Source organism: Oncorhynchus gorbuscha, linkage group LG01 (assembly GCF_021184085.1).
Source record: "Oncorhynchus gorbuscha isolate QuinsamMale2020 ecotype Even-year linkage group LG01, OgorEven_v1.0, whole genome shotgun sequence".
Taxonomy (NCBI): domain Eukaryota; kingdom Metazoa; phylum Chordata; class Actinopteri; order Salmoniformes; family Salmonidae; genus Oncorhynchus; species Oncorhynchus gorbuscha.
This window is the reverse complement of record NC_060173.1, coordinates 108,931,444-108,938,596: the sequence shown is the minus strand read 5'-3', so window position 1 is coordinate 108,938,596 and position 7,153 is coordinate 108,931,444. Positions and strand designations below refer to the sequence as shown.

At 40.3% G+C, this 7,153-nt stretch overlaps 1 protein-coding gene across 1 annotated transcript in view; it reads left to right on the top strand.

Moving 5' to 3' along the window:
- Positions 1–7,153, top strand: part of LOC123989302 (SH3 domain-binding protein 4) — an 81,164-nt gene that overhangs the window by 30,741 nt on the left and 43,270 nt on the right. The window lies entirely within an intron of this gene.

The following is a 7,153-nucleotide window of genomic DNA, read 5'->3' as shown; positions in this document are numbered from 1 at the left end:
TTAAATAAATCACTAACTTTTGAAGATCTTCTTCTGTTTGCAATCCAAAGGATCCCAGCTCCAACATGAATATAAAATCCTTCTTAATATCCGAAAAAGTCTGTTAAGTTGGCACCATCGATTTCAGTAATCCACTCATTCAACGCGCAGACAAAGGAGTCAAAAAGCTACCGCTCAACTTTGTCCAAACAAGTCAAACGACATTTCTGTTTAGACCTCAGGTACTCTAAAAAAAATTATAAACTATAATATTTCATACAGAAAGTAGTATGTTCGATAGGAAAGCCAAATTAGTAAGTGCGCGCCCTCTCCCTTGCGTGCCCAAAGACTGATATTGTTTTCCGATGCTATTCTCACAAACTCAATTCTTGCATGTTTTTCAATAAACTAACCTGATACCTTGAATAAAGACTGTTGATATCTAGTGGAAGCCATAGGAATTGCAATCTGGAAACAGAATTACATAGGAACAATAACATTCTATTATAAGAGCCTGGGACCTAAAAAAAATAAAACCTATTCTGGTTGGTTTTTCTTCAGATTTTTGCCTGCCATATCAATTCTGTTATAGTCTCAGACATTATTTTAACAGTTTGATAAACTTAAGTGTTTTCTATCCAATGCTACCAATTACATGCATATCCTGGCTTCTGGGCCTGCCTGAGTTTACTTTGGGCATGTCAGTCAGGCGGAAATTCAGGAAACTAGAACCTATCCCAGAGTTAAGATGAATGCACTATTTTATTTTGTATTTAATCTTTATTTAACTAGGCAAGTCATTTAAGAACAAATGTATTATTTACAATGACGGCCTTCCCCGGCCAAACCCGGACGACACTGGGCCACTAACTGTCACATGACTTCATTGCAAAAAGTAAGAAAGCTGTTGGTTCAATCAAATCAATCAAATGTATTTATAAAGCCCTTCTTACATCAGCTGATATCTCAAAGTGCTGTACAGAAACCCAGCCTAAAACCCCAAACAGCAAGCAATGCAGGTGTAGAAGCACGATGGCTAGGAAAATGCCATAGAAAGGCCAGAACTTAGGCTGGTTCCTCTCTAGGTTTCTTCCTATGAGGGGTGGCCAGTCCTCTTCTGGCTGTGCCGGGTGACCAGCAGGGTCAAATAATAATAAACACAGTGGTTGTAGAGGATGCAACAGGTCAGCACCTCAGGAGTAAATGTCAGTTGGGTTTTCATAGCCGATCATTCAGAGTACCTCTACCGCTCCTGCTGTCTCTAGAGAGTTGAAAACAGCAGGTTGCATTCTCTATATTCTCACAATACCAGACTTTTGACTTTGCTACCAGGTTCAGTATCACAATACTATCACGATTCCCAATACTATCACAATACTCAATACCAAAACGATTCAACATCATCAAAAGAAGGCATATTAGCAGGTCACAGTGGCATTTAATCCTGACAGATCTTTAGAGTACAAAAAAATGGGGGAGAAATGTATGCATTAATTAATCAATTATGCAATCATAGAATCAATCTGACTTAGTTTTGATTTACCATTCTAACTGCATAACATATTGGTTGTCATTTATTGTGATGGTAAATCTATATTGATAAACTGTGTAAATCAAGATGCAGCCTGCGCCAATTCACAATACAGGTGAATGCATATTTCCTAGGAGTGTGTGCATGCTTTGAGTTATTGAACTTGTTTTGGCTACTTTCATGGGGCTACAGATGACAAACAATCTTTTCCCCTTCCATTTGGGATGACTTATTTTCTTGTACTAGGCCTGGTTTCCCAATAGCAATGGAATGAAGGCTTACGAGTGTTTTAACAATGCATCATTCCTACAACACCATGCAGACAGAACGGTCGCTAAGTGCTTCATTCGAGCATGTCAATTACTGATGGGGTCGAAAGAAAGGGAGCGCTGCTTTCGAATCACATTTCTCCATTCAAATCTTTCCTTAAAATCTGTTGTGACTAGGGGGCAGTATTTTCATTTTTGGAAAAATAACGTTCCCAAAGTAAACGAGATATTTTGTCAGGACAAGATGCTAGAATATGCATATAATTGACAGCTTAGGATAGAGAACACCCTAAAGTTTCCAAAACTGTAAAAATATTGTCTGTGAGTATAACAAAACTGATATTGCAGGCGAAAGCCTGAGACAAATCCAATCTGGAAGTGACTCATGTTTTGAATGCTCTGCGTTCCGATGCGTCCCTATTGAGCAGTGAATGGGCTATCAACCAGTTTCCTTTTTCTACGTATTCCCCAAGGTGTCCACAGCATTGTGACGTCGTTTCACGCCTTTATGTTGAAGAATACCCGTAAGCGGCTACATTGCGCAAGTGGTCACCTGATGGCTCTGAGTGATTTTTGCGTAAAATACAGAGGTAGCCATTTTTCCTCTCGCTCCTATTGAAAAACCAATTGTCCCGGTGGATATATTATCGAATAGATATTTGAAAAACACCTTGAGGATTGATTATAAAGAACGTTTGCTATGTTTCTGTCAATATTATGGAGCTAATTTGGAATATGTTTTGGTGTTGTCGTGACCACAATTTCCGGTCGATTTCTCAGCCAAGCATGAAGAACAAACAGAGCTATTTCGCCTACAAAAATAATATTTTGGGAAAAAGGAACATTTGCTATCTAACTGGGAGTCTCGTGAGTGAAAACATCCGAAGTTCATCAAAGGTAAACTATTTAATTTGATTGCTTTTCTGATTTTCGTGACCAAGTTACCTGCTGCTAGCTGGACATAATGCTATGCTAGGCTATCGATAAACTTACACAAATACTTGTCTTGCTTTGGCTGTTCAGCATATTTAGAAAATCTGTGACGACAGGGTGATTAACAAAAGGCTAAGCTGTGTTTTAATATATTTCACTTGTGATTTTCATGAATATGATTATTTTCTAATAATATTTATGTCCGTTGCGTTATGCTAATTAGTGTCAGATGATGACAATGATCCCGTTCACAGGATGGGAGTAACAACAAGTTAATATTATAATTATTTCACAATACTGATGACGGATCAGCTCCCTCGCATGTTAGAATTCAGATCATTAGATATATAGAAACAACTTGCCTACCTTGTTAAATAAAGGTGAAATAAATAAAAAAGTAGCAAAATAGAACTCAGTTGATTGATCATGAAATGTATTTCAATATGATTGAAGGAGGCCTATAGCCTGATTGTTTTAATGCTCGTCTCGGTTTTCATTTGAAGCACCTTTTTATACGTCACTTGTTTGTATAAATTGCAACGACATCGGCAACTTTGTATTTTTTTGTCAACTTTGGTCTGAAGTTGTCACAAAGATGCGGATACGATTTTTTGGTGTATAAAGTGACAGGAGGGCAAAAAAGCATCTACCGATGGCACTTTACTGATCTACGAGTGGTCTGAGGCAGGCGTTCGATTATGTGTTTTAATGTGCAATGCTAATAAGGATGGTTTTTGGAAAAAACTTTGAGATTTAACAATGCTGGTACGAAAGTTCTAACGATTAATTTATCCTTAAGATGATTTTGGGAAACTGGGCCCTGATCAACACTTACAGGACTTACAATAGTGTGCTCTGTATCTTTTTCACTGTCTCTTTAAGACCCATGACCTCATTCACATACACAGGCTTGAGTAAAGATGATCTTGACTGGGAGAGACGTGAGGCAGGGGAGACAAAGTTAAAGAATGTTTTTGGTGAACATTTGAAATCTGAAATATTTTTCATTATGGTTACGGTACTCGGCAGTGGTGTGAAGTAGTTTTAAAAAACTTTTACTTCACTACATTCCTTAACAAAATAATATACTTTTTACTCCATACATTTTCCCTGACACACAAAGGCACTATGCTGAGCAGGACAGGAAAATGCTTCAATGCACGCACTTGTCTAGAGAACATCCCTTGTCATCCCTACCTCTGCTGATCTGGTGGACTCACTAAACACATTTGTTTGTAAATTATGTTTAAGTGGAGTGTGGCCCTGACACCCAATCTAAGTAACATTTTTTTTAAATCCCCATCAAAATCTGTCAATTTCGCACTTCTGCATCTCACAAAAATGTCTTTAGCGTCCGAACAGTTTAACCTAGTAACTAGTATGACTGTCACGAACATGATGGTGTTCACAGTTTTGCTCTACGACCCCTACAGGTGTCTTGGGACTCGTATAAAGGTCGTTTTGTGCCAACCCCTAAAAAGGGTTAAATGCAGTTGAAGTCAAAAGTTTACATACACCTTAGCCAAATACATCAGTTTTTCACAATTCCTGATGTTTAATCCCAGTAAAAATTCCCTGTATTAGATCAGTTAGGATACTCACTTTGTTTTAAGAATGTGAAATAATAATAGTATAGAGAGAAGGATTTACTTCAGCTTTTATTTCTTTCATCACATTCCCAGTAGGTCAAAAGTTTACATACACTCAATTCGTATTTGGTAGCATTGTCTTTAAATTGTTTAACTTGGGTCAAACGTTTCGGTTAGCCTTCCACAAGTTTCCCACAATAAGTTGGGTGAATTTTGGCCCATTCCTCCTGACAGAGCTGGTGTAACTGATTCAGGTTTGTAGGCCTCCTTGCTCTCACACACTTTTTCAGTTCTGCCCACAAATCTTCCATGGGATTGAGGTCAGAGCTTTGTGATGGCCACTCCAATACCTTGACTTTGTTGTCCTTAAAGCCATTTCACCACAACTTTGGAAGTATGCTTGGGGTCATTGTCCATTTGGAAGACCCATTTGCGGCCAAGATTTAACTTCCTGACTGATGTCTTGAGATGTTGCTTCAATATATCCGCATAATTGTCCTCCCTCATGATGCCATCTATTTTGTGAAGTACACCAGTCCCTCCTGCAGCAACGCACCCCCACAACATGATGCTGTCACCCCTGTGCTTCACGGTTTCCGATCGTGTTCTTCGGCTTGCAAGCCTCCCCATCTTTCCTCTAAACATAACAATGGTCATTATGGACAAAAAGTACGATCTCCGTCCCCATGTGCAGTCGTAGTTTATTTTGCTGGTGGGTTTGGAGCTTCACAGTTGGGATGGTGTTCTTGGGGTTGTACTCATCCTTCTTCTTCCTCTAAACACGGCGAGTGGAATTTAGACCAAAAAGCTCTATTTTTGTCGCATCAGACCACATGACCTTCTCCCATTCCCCTGGATCATTCAGATGGTCATTGGCAAACTTAAGACGGGCCTGGACATGTGCTGGCTTGAGCAGGGGGACCTTGCGTTTGCTGCAGGATTTTAATCCATGACGACGTAGTGTGTTACTAATGGTTTTCTTTGAGACTGTGGTCCCAGCTCTCTTCAGGTCTTTGACCAGGTCCTGCCGTGTAGTTCTGGGCTGATCCCTCACCTTCCTCATGATCATTGATGCCCCACGAGGTGAGATCTTGCATGGAGCCGCAGACCGAGGGTGATTGAACGTCACCTTGAACTTCTTCCATTTTCTAATAATTGCACCAACAGTTGTTGCCTTCTCACCAAGCTGCTTGCCTATTGTCCTGTAGCCCATCCCAACCTTGTGCAGGTCTACAGGTTTATCCCTGATGTCCTTACACAGCCCTCTGGTCTTGGCCATTGTGGAGAGGTTGGAGTCTGTTTGATTGAGTGTATCGACAGGTGTCTTTATACAGGTAACAAGTGGAGAACAGGAGGGATTCTTAAAGAAAAACTAACAGGTCTGTGAGAGCTGGAATTCTTACTGGTTGGTAGGTGATCAAATACTTATGTCATGCAATAAAATGCGTATTAATTACTTAAAAATCATACAATGTGATTTTCTGGATTTTTGTTTTAGATTCCATCTCTCACAGTTGAAGTTTACCTATGATAAAAATTCTACATGCTTTGTAAGTAGGAAAACCTGCAAAATCAGCAGTGTATCAAATACTTGTTCTCCCCACTGTATACACATCTCATTCCAAAATCATGAGTATTAGTATGGAATTGGTCCCCCCTTTGCTGTTATAACAGCCTCGGCTCTTCTGGGAAGGCTTTCCAATAGATGTTGGAACATTGCTGCGGGCCAGTCACGTTCTTCCAAACCTTTTCTTCGCTTTGTGCATGGGGGCATTGTCATGCTGAAACAGAAAAGGGCCTTCCCCAAACTGTTGCCACAAAGTTGGAAGCACAGAATTGTCTAGAATGCCATTGTTAGCTGTCGCGTCAAGATGTTCCTTCACTGGAACTAAGGGGCCTAGCTCGAACCATGAAAAACCATTAATCTCTCCACAGGACGCGTTTCCACTCCTCCAGAGTCCAATGGCAGCAAGCGTTACACCACTCCAGCTGACGTTTGGCATTGCGCATGGTGATCTTAGGCTTGTGTATGGCTGCTGGGCCATGAATACCCATGAAGCTACCGACAAACAGTTATTGTGCTGACTTTGCTTCCAGAGGCAGTTTGGACCTCGGTTGCGAGTGTTGCAACCAAGGACAGATAATTTTTTACGCGCTTCAGTACTCGGCTGTCACTTTCAGTGAGCTTGTGTGGCCTACCACTTCGCAGCTGCGCCGTTGTTGCTCCTAGACGTTTCCACTTCACAATAACAGCACTTACAGTTGACCGGGGCAGATCTAGCAGGGCAAAAATATGACAAACTGACTTGTTGGAAAGGTGGCATTCTACGACGGTGCCACACTGAAAGTCACTGAGCTCTACAGTAAGGCCATTCTACTGCCAATGTTTCTCTATGGAGATTGCATGGCTGTGTGCTCAATGTTATACACCTGTCAGCAAGGGGTGAGGCTGAAATAGCCTCACCCCTTGAAGTGTGTTCACATACTTTTGATTGTATAATAAACATTTATATAATATTTCCTGAACTTTCTTATATATCCTAGATATAGGGACAAATCACTTCAAAACCTTGTTTCTTATGATACATTTTTTCGGCATTCATGAATGTGTTATTCAATGCGTTTCTCTGGGCTATAGAAGTAATGGCCAAATTATTATTATTTTTTTAAAGATTCCTAAACGGGTCCTAAAATTCCATATCAAATAGCTTGTTTTGTAATGAAGTTTCAACATTTCTATATGCCTTGTTGCATTATTCAGTTGTGTTCTGTGTAGAATAAGAGGCGATGCAGCCCAGAATCCCAGTGAGAGTGGTACAGTGGTTCCTCAGGACAGGGTAGAGCTAGCAATG